Raw genomic sequence first — 10739 nt, 5'->3', positions numbered from 1 at the left:
CATCCCGCGCCCGAGCGTTCGTATGAGTCCAACCGGACAAATCCGCGAACCAACATGGCCAAGCATCGCAAATGCGGATGGCCGCGGGTGTTCGAAACGATTCAAATCCGGCCTAAATCTGGACCAGGTTTGCATGGCCGCGGATGGCTCGCGGCGTACTCGCTTGTCCGTCTGGTCCGCGTGGCTGGCCCACCTGTCGGTGCCCCAGTCCTATTAAATATGGTCTGGGGAGGTGGACTGTCACTATCCAGTCCCCACTCTCCACTCCGGCCGCACGCACGAGCTCGACCTTCCGCGCCGCCATGGCACCGAAGCGGGAGTTCGAGCCGTCCGCCAACGACCACGAGGCCGGCAGCAGCCGGCGAATCGCACCGGTGGCGTCCGAGATGGGGCCGCCGGCTCCCATCGGCGACCAGATCTACGTCACCATAGCGGTGGCGCAGATGTTCTGGGAGGCCGATGTCCCAATGCCGTGGGGCGACGTGCACCTCCCCCATGGCTGGCACCTGAGCCCAGATCGGGTTCCGGTGCCGCCGATCCCGGGCTCCGGCCGCGCCCGCATCGCGGAGATCTGGAGGTGCCGCGCGCAGCTGTCGGCGGACCTCCGGGAGGACCCCGCCTACGGCGACACAAGTCCCAACTGGGACTTGTGGTTCGAGGTGGAGCACGATGCGTGCCGGGTGATACGTCTCCGACGTATCGATAATTTCTTATGTTCCATGCCATATTATTGATGATACCTACATGTTTTATGCACACTTTATGTCATATTCGTGCATTTTCTGGAACTAACCTATTAACAAGATGCCGAAGTGCTAGTTGCTGTTTTCTCGCTGTTTTTGGTTTCGAAATCCTAGTAACGAAATATTCTCGGAATTGGACGAAACAAAGACCCGGGGTCCTATTTTGCCACGAACCTTCCGGAAGACCGAAGAGCATACGAAGTGGGGCCACGAGGTGGCGACACCACAAGGCGGCGCGGCCAAGGAGGGCCCGCGCCGCCCTATGGTGTGGGCCCTCGTCGACCCTCCGACTCGCCCTTCCGCCTACTTAAAGCCTCCGTCGCGAAACCCACGAGGCGAAAAACCACGATACGGAAAACCTTCCAGAGACGCCGCCGCCAATCCCATCTCGGGGGATTCTGGAGATCTCCTCCGGCACCCTGCCGGAGAGGGGATTCATCTCCCGGAGGACTCTACACCACCATGGTCGCCTCCGGAGTGATGAGTGAGTAGTTCACCCCTGGACTATGGGTCCATAGCAGTAGCTAGATGGTTGTCTTCTCCTCATTGTGCTTCATTGTTGGATCTTGTGAGCTGCCTAACATGATCAAGATCATCTATCCGTAATACTCTATGTTGTGTTTGTCGGGATCCGATGGATAGAGAATACCATGTTATGTTAATTATCAAGTTATTACATATGTGTTGTTTATGATCTTGCATGCTCTCCGTTATTAGTAGAGGCTCTGGCCAAGTTTTTACTCTTAACTCCAAGAGGGAGTATTTATGCTCGATAGTGGGTTCATGCCTGCATTGACACCTGGGACAGTGATGTGAAAGTTCTAAGGTTGTGTTGTGCTGTTGCCACTAGGGATAAAACATTGATGCTATGTCCGAGGATGTAGTTATTGATTACATTACGCACCATACTTAATGCAATTGTCCGTTGCTTTGCAACTTAATACCTGGAGGGGGTTCGGACGATAACTCGAAGGTGGACTTTTTAGGCATAGATGCAGTTGGATGGCGGTCTATGTACTTTGTCGTAATGCCCAATTAAATCTCACTGTACTTATCATGACATGTATGCGCATTGTTATGCCCTCTCTATTTGTCAATTGCCCGACTGTAATTTGTTCACCCAACATGCTTTTATCTTATGGGAGAGACACCTCTAGTGATCTGTGGACCCCGGTCCATTCTTTAATACTGAAATACAAATCTGCTGCAATACTTGTTTCTACTGTTTTCTTTGCAAACAATCATCTTCCACACAATACGGTTAATCCTTTGTTACAGCAAGCCGGTGAGATTGACAACCTCACTGTTTCGTTGGGGCAAAGTATTTGGATTGTGTTGTGCGAGTTCCACGTTGGCGCCGGAATCCTCGGTGTTGCGCCGCACTACATCCCGCCGCCATCAACCTTCAACGTGCTTCTTGGCTCCTCCCGGTTCGATAAACCTTGGTTTCTTTCCGAGGGAAAACTTGCTCTGCTGTGCGCATCATACCTTCCTCTTGGGGTTCCCAACGAACGTGTGAGTTACACGCCATCAAGCTCTTTTCCGGCGCCGTTGCCGGGGAGATCAAGACACGCTGCAAGGGGAGTCTCCACTTCTCAATCTCTTTACTTTGTTTTTGTCTTGCTTTATTTTATTTACTACTTTGTTTGCTGCATTATATCAAAACACAAAAAAATTAGTTGCTAGCTTTACTTTATTTACTGTCTTGCACTCTATATCGAAAACACAAAAAAATTAGTTTACTTGCATTTACTTTATCTAGTTTGCTTTATTTACTACTGCTAAAATGGCTACCCCTGAAAATACTAAGTTGTGTGATTTCACAACCACAAATAATAATGATTTCCTATGCACACCTATTGCTCCACCTGCTACTACAGCAGAATTCTTTGAAATTAAACCTGCTTTACTTAATCTTGTTATGCGAGAGCAATTTTCCGGTGTTAGTTCCGATGATGCTGCTGCCCATCTCAATAATTTTGTTGAATTGTGTGAAATGCAAAAGTATAAAGATGTAGATGGTGACATTATAAAATTAAAATTGTTCCCTTTCTCATTAAGAGGAAGAGCTAAAGATTGGTTGCTATCTCTCGCCTAAGAATAGTATTGATTCCTCGGACTAAATGCAAGGATGCTTTTATTGGTAGATATTATCCCCCTGCTAAAATTATATCTTTGAGAAGTAGCATAATGAATTTTAAACAATTGGATAATGAACATGTTGCTCAAGCTTGGGAAAGAATGAAATCGCTGGTTAAAAATTGCCCAACCCATGGACTGACTACTTGGATGATCAACCAAACCTTCTATGCAGGACTAAATTTTTCTTCGCGGAATTTATTAGATTCAGCTGCTGGAGGTACCTTTATGTCCATCGCTCTTGGTGAAGCAACAAAGCTCCTTGATAATATGATGGTTAATTACTCTGAATGGCACACGGAAAGAGCTCCACAAGGTAAGAAGGTAAATTCTGTTGAAGAATCCTCTTCCTTGAATGATAAGGTTGATGCTATTATGTCTATGCTTGTGAATGATAGGAATAATGTTGATCCTAATAATATTCCATTAGCTTCATTGGTTGCCCAAGAAGAACATGTTGATGTAAACTTCATTAAAAATAATAATTTCAACAACAATGCTTATCGGAACAATTCTAGTAATAACTATAGGCCATATCCTTATAATAATGGTAATGGTTATGCTAATTCTTATGGGAATTCTTACAACAATAATAGGAATACACCCCCTGGACTTGAAGCTATGCTTAAAGAATTTATCAGTACACAAACTGTCTTTAACAAATCTGTTGAGGAAAAGCTGAATAAAATTGATATTCTTGCTTCTAGAGTTGATAGTCTTGCATCTGATGTTGATCTTTTGAAATCGAAAGTTATGCCTAATAGGGATATTGAAAATAAAATTGTTACTACAGCAAATGCCATCCAAGTTAGAATTAATGAGAATATAAGATTAATGGCTGAACTGCGTGCTAGGTGGGATAGAGAAGAAAATGAAAAACTAGCTAAAGAGAAAAATGTAGCTAAAGTTTGGACTATTACCACCACTAGCAATGCTAATGATTCACATGTTGCTGCACCTCCTACTATCAATAATACAATAATTGGTGTTGGCAATGCTTCTACTCCTAGTGCAAAGCGCGCAAAATTACTCGAAGCTGCTAAACTCGCTGAAACTGCTTGTGATAAAACTGCTGAAATTTTTTCCAACCTTGGGGATGATAATCCCATTGCTTTAGATTGTAATGATTTAGATTTTGATGATTGCCACATCTCTGAAGTTATAAAGTTCTTAACAAAACTTGCTAAGAATCCCAATGCTAGCGCTGTAAACTTGGCTTTCACAAAACATATTACAAATGCTCTCATAAAAGCTAGAGAAGAGAAACTAAAACTTGAAACTTCTATTACTAGAAAGCTAGAGGATGGTTGGGAGCCCATCATTAAAATGAGAGTCAAAGATTTTGATTGTAATACTTTATGTGATCTTGGTGCAAGTATTTCGTTATGCCTAAAAAAGTCTATGATATGCTTGACTTGCCACCATTGAAGAATTGTTATTTGGATGTTAATCTCGCTGATAATGCTAAAAAGAAACCTTTGGGGAGAGTTGATAATGTTCATATTATGGTTAACAATAACCTTGTCCCCGTTGATTTTGTTGTCTTGGATATTGAATGCAATGCATCTTGCCCCATTATATTGGGAAGACCTTTCTTCGAACCGTTGGTGCTACTATTGATATGAAGGAAGGTAATATTAAATATCAATTTCCTCTCAAGAAAGTATGGAACACTTCCCTAGAAAGAGAATGAAGTTACCTTATGATTCTATTATTAGAACAAATTATGATGTTGATGCTTCATCTCTTGATGTTACTTGATTTACACTTTCTGCGCCTAGCTGAAAGGCGTTAAAGAAAAGCGCTTATGGGAGACAACCCATGTTTTTACTACAGTATTTTTGTTTTATATTTGAGTCTTGGAAGTTGTTTACTACTGTAGCAACCTCTCCTTATCTTAGTTTTATGTTTTGTTGTGCCAAGTAAAGTCTTTGATAGTAAAGTAAGTACTAGATTTGGATTACTGCGCAGTTCCAGATTTCTTTGCTGTCACGAATCTGGGTCTACCTCCCTGTAGGTAGCTCAGAAAATTAAGCCAATTTACGTGCATGATCCTCAGATATGTACGCAACTTTCATTCAATTTGAGCATTTTCATTTGAGCAAGTCTGGTGGCCTAATAAAATTCATCTTTACGGACTGTTCTGTTTTGACAGATTCTGCCTTTTATTTCGCATTGCCTCTTTTGCTATGTTGGTTCAGCCCTGCATATTCTAAGAAGACTCAAGCGTCTAAGCTTGGGGATGCCCAAGTCATCCCCTTCTTCACCGACAACATTATCAGGTTCCACCCCTGAAACTATATTTTTATTCTGTCACATCTTATGCACTTTGCTTGGAGCGTTGGTTTGTTTTTGTTTTTTGTTTTGTTTGAATAAAATGGATCCTAGCATTCACTTTATGGGAGAGAGACACGCTCCGCTGTAGCATATGGACAAGTATGTCCTTAGGCTCTACTCATAGTATTCATGGCGAAGTTTCTTCTTCGTTAAATTGTTATATGGTTAGAATTGGAAAATACTACATGTAGTAATTCTAAAATGTCTTGGATAATTTGATACTTGGCAATTGTTGTGCTCATGTTTAAGCTCTTGCATCATATACTTTGCACCCATTAATGAAGAAACACTTAGAGCTTGCTAATTTGGTTTGCATATTTGGTTTCTCTAAAGTCTAGATAATATCTAGTGTTGAGTTTTGAACAACAAGGAAGACGGTGTAGAGTCTTATAATGTTTACAATATGTCTCTTATTAAGTTGCTTGTTGTGCGATAACCATGTTTCTGGGGACGCCATCAACTATTCTTTGTTGAATATCATGTGAGTTGCTATGCATGTCCGTCTTGTCTGAAGTAAGAGAGATCTACCACCTTAATGGTTGGAGCATGCATATTGTTAGAGAAGAACATTGGGCCGCTAACTAAAGCCATGAATCATGGTGGAAGTTTCAGTTTTGGACATATATCCTCAATCTCATATGAGAATAATAATTGTTGCCACATGCTTATGCATTAAAGAGGGGTCCATTATCTGTTGTCCATGTTATCCCGGTATGGATGTCTAAGTTGAGAATAATCAAAAGCGAGAAATCCAAAATGCGAGCTTTCTCCTTAGACCTTTGTACAGGCGGCATGGAGGTACCCCATTGTGACACTTGGTTAAAACATGTGCATTGCAAAGATCCGGTTGTCCAAGCTAATTAGGACAAAGTGCGGGCACTATTAGTATACTATGCATGAGGCTTGCAACTTGTAAGATATAATTTACATAACTCATATGCTTTATTACTACCGTTGACAAAATTGTTTCATGTTTTCAAAATAAAAGCTCTAGCACAAATATAGCAATCGATGCTTTCCTCTTTGAAGGACCATTCTTTTTTACTTTTATGTTGAGTCAGTTCACCTATCTCTCTCCACCTCAAGAAGCAAACACTTGTGTGAACTGTGCATTGATTCCTACATACTTGCATATTGTACTTGTTATATTACTCTATGTTGACAATTATCCATGAGATATATATGTTACAAGCTGAAAGCAACCGCTGAAACTTAATCTTCCTTTGTGTTGCTTCAATACCTTTACTTTGATTTATTGCTTTATGAGTTAACTCTTATGCAAGACTTATTGATGCTTGTCTTGAAGTACTATTCATGAAAAGTCTTTGCTTTATGATTCACTTGTTTACTCATGTCATTACCATTGTTTTGATCGCTGCATCCACTACATATGTTTACAAATAGTATGATCAAGGTTATGATGGCATGTCACTTCAGAAATTATCTTTGTTATCGTTTTACTCGCTCGGGACGAGCGGAACTAAGCTTGGGGATGCTTGATACGTCTCCGACGTATCGATAATTTCTTATGTTCCATGCCATATTATTGATGATACCTACATGTTTTATGCACACTTTATGTCATATTCGTGCATTTTCCGGAACTAACCTATTAACAAGATGCCGAAGTGCCAGTTGCTGTTTTCTGCTGTTTTTGGTTTCAGAAATCCTAGTAACGAAATATTCTCGGAATTGGACGAAACAAAGACCCAGGGTCCTATTTTGCCACAAACCTTCCAGAAGACCGAAGAGCATACGAAGTGGGGCCACGAGGTGGCGACACCACAAGGCGGCGCGGCCAAGGAGGGGCCCGCGCCGCCCTATGGTGTGGGCCCCTCGTCAGCCCTCCGACTCTGCCCTTTCCGCCTACTTAAAGCCTCCGTCGCGAAACCCCTGAGGCGAAAAACCACGATACGGAAAACCTTCCGGAGACGCCGCCGCCGCCAATCCCATCTCGGGGGATTCTCGGAGATCTCCTTCGGCACCCTGCCGGAGAGGGGATTCATCTCCCGGGAGGACTCTACACCGCCATGGTCGCCTCCGGAGTGATGAGTGAGTAGTTCACCCCTGGACTATGGGTCCATAGCAGTAGCTAGATGGTTGTCTTCTCCTCATTGTGCTTCATTGTTGGATCTTGTGAGCTTCCTAACATGATCAAGATCATCTATCCGTAATACTCTATGTTGTGTTTGTCGGGATCCGATGGATAGAGAATACCATGTTATGTTAATTATCAAGTTATTACATATGTGTTGTTTATGATCTTGCATGCTCTCCGTTATTAGTAGAGGCTCTGGCCAAGTTTTTACTCTTAACTCCAAGAGGGAGTATTTATGCTCGATAGTGGGTTCATGCCCGCATTGACACTGGGACAGAGTGACAGAAAGTTCTAAGGTTGTGTTGTGCTGTTGCCACTAGGGATAAAACATTGATGCTATGTCCGAGGATGTAGTTATTGATTACATTACGCACCATACTTAATGCAATTGTCTGTTGCTTTGCAACTTAATACTGGAGGGGGTTCGGACGATAACCTGAAGGTGGACTTTTTAGGCATAGATGCAGTTGGATGGTGGTCTATGTACTTTGTCGTAATGCCCAATTAAATCTCACTGTACTTATCATGACATGTATGCGCATTGTTATGCCCTCTCTATTTTTCAATTGCCCGACTGTAATTTGTTCACCCAACATGCTTTTTTATCTTATGGGAGAGATACCTCTAGTGAACTGTAGACCCCGGTCCATTCTTTAATACTGAAATACAAATCTGCTGCAATACTTGTTTTACTGTTTTCTTTGCAAACAATCATCTTCCACACAATACGGTTAATCCTTTGTTACAGCAAGCCGGTGAGATTGACAACCTCACTGTTTCGTTGGGGCAATGTATTTGGATTGTGTTGTGCAGGTTCCACGTTGGCGCCGGAATCCCTGGTGTTGCGCCGCACTACATCCCGCCGCCATCAACCTTCAACGTGCTTCTTGGCTCCTCCTGGTTCGATAAACCTTGGTTTCTTTCTGAGGGAAAACTTGCTGCTGTGCGCATCATACCTTCCTCTTGGGGTTCCCAACAAACGTGTGAGTTACACGCCATCACCAGGCCACGCTCCGGGAGGAGGAGGAGCGCTAGGCCGCGCTCCGGGCGGAGGAGGAGCGCCAGGCCACGCTCCGGCAGGAGGTGGAGCTGCAGGCCGCTGCGGTGGAGCTGCAGGCCGCTGCGGCGGAGTAGCTCCGGAAGGAGGCCGCGCGGCTGGCATGCCTGCGCAGGCCGGCGAGCCCTCCGGACTCGCACTCTGCCTAGGAAAGGACGCTGTGGTCGCCCGGCCGGAGTCCCCGGCGCCCTCCGGTGTCCTCATCGACGGTGACGATGACGAGTACTACTGGAGTAGGGTGACGCACCGGCGGCCACCGCGTCCCAAACCCTGGCCTAGGGTTTCCTTTTTTTTAGTTAAAACCCATATAGAGCTTTCTTTTGTGTAAAAATTGCCCAAATTAGAGCTAAGTTTAATGAACTCTAGTTTAAATTTACTTTGTTTTTTTATATTTTTTTTAACATTTGCGCTGCGTCCGCGCGTTGAACGCAGCGTGCAACCCAAACGGACACGCGGACGCCGGTCGCTGTCTGGATATCCGCGCGGCCACTCAAACGACCGAAAACGGATAGCCCAACGCGTCCATTTGGATCGCCGCGTTGGAGATGCCCTTAACACTCTGCAACCGGTTTGTCCGCCTAGTGAATGCAGATAGCCGCGTAAATCAAGCACGAACAAGCGCGCAATAAAAACATCTTTCGGCCGACGTATCTCACTCGCTAAAAGTAACCATCTATGTACGTTTAGGTCTAGTTGTAGACACTGACATAGTTGCTTGCTCACGAATATTTGTTTGGATCGTGTAGCCCAGCGGTTCGACGTATTGTGTCCGTCCAGCCCAGGTGTATTTGCATCAAACAAATACATTATAAAAAAATGGATAGTTCAAGAGTTATTCAGGCCATTCAAATCGCGAACTAGCTCAAATTATGTCTATTCAAAAGAGACACAACAACAAAGTCCACATGGCATGCCACGAAGGACCAAATGAAGTTTCAAAAGGGACACAAGAGAGGCATGATGAGTAGCAAAGGTATAAGGAGTCCGTAGTTGATTTTGGCTCTCTTCTTCTCCAACCAATAACGTTGGTCCGTGTTCATGGTGCTCAAATCGGCGAGCATGATTCACTAGTTCTCTGCATGAGACTTGGGAGGAACTTGCCATTTATTCGCAATGCCTCAATGTAATGATACAGGTTTGCCACTTTATTTAGTTACTAATTTACATATTTAGGTTGTTAAATGTCATAAGAATTGGCAAACTTGCCAGGTCTAGCCAAAATAGACAGTGTGAATCAAGTGGGTTGCGTTGCTGTGGGCACGGGCCTGACAGGGCGAACCGCAACCCAAATTGTGTCCGCGAGAACCGGATGGATCGTCGATTTGGGTTGTGAAGCTGAACATACCCTAGTCTTCCCATGTCCTTCAGTGCTCACTACAGGAAACGCACAAGGTGTCGACGGCCATTCTCTTTGCCGATGGCTAAATGTCGGTGTCGTCGGCACATGGCCTATTTCGGCCATGCTAGCAGGCAAGCCATTGACACCGGAAAGTCATCGGCACAGGAAGGCATGTGCTGACGGCAAACGTCGACATAGTTTCGTCCTTCGACACACCCTCTCCACCGTGATGGAGAGGTAACAGTGTCAGGCCTGTGCCGACAACTTTGCCGTCGGCGCATCTTTCAGCCCTGTGCTGGCGGCAAAGCCATCGGCATAGCTATTTTCCATTTTACCACATTGATCTTTGAAAAATCGTAACTAAATCATTCTAATTTAGAAAAATAAAAATAATATATTAAAATTTTCAGAAAAATAAAATCTATCTTGGAAAAATATCAAACTTAGAATATTGCTAATATCTCAAAAAACGTTCTAAAAAAGCTATCATGTGCGATGTTCCATGGCTTTGACGCGGAACGACCAATATTATGGCTAGAATCGTCGCATAGTTTGTGATAATGTGCCCATATTGTGCATACATGTGCATCTTGGGAAAGCGAACGATGTTGCAGGAGGAAGCTTTCATTTTCGTCGCACCAAAAAGCTATTTTCCATTTTCGGAGTCCCCAAAACAGGGTGTTTTGTGAAGCAACCCCCAAATCAATGGTTCACAATGGTACTACCCATTTTTCAAAAAATACTAGACCACCTTACATACACAATATCTCAATTGGGGTATCTAAAATTTTTCCTTCCACCCCTCGTGAAAAAGATAAATTCCGGCCAAGTTAGGAGGAAGTCAGTCAGATTTGAACTACAAGTACATGATCTAATGGTAATCATTTTTAGAAAAAATCATTTTTTGGTTCACAATATGCTATTTCATTATAGATCCATTGCAACTTTAACAAGGCTCATCCCCGAGCTAAGAATCTTCATCCCGTTGTTTTGACCATAGTTTGAAACGGGCCTAAAAAATTAAAA

This window comes from Lolium rigidum, chromosome 3, assembly GCF_022539505.1.
Source record: "Lolium rigidum isolate FL_2022 chromosome 3, APGP_CSIRO_Lrig_0.1, whole genome shotgun sequence".
NCBI lineage: Eukaryota > Viridiplantae > Streptophyta > Magnoliopsida > Poales > Poaceae > Lolium > Lolium rigidum.
The sequence above is the reverse complement of the archived record's forward strand: the minus strand, read 5'-3'. Positions refer to the sequence as shown.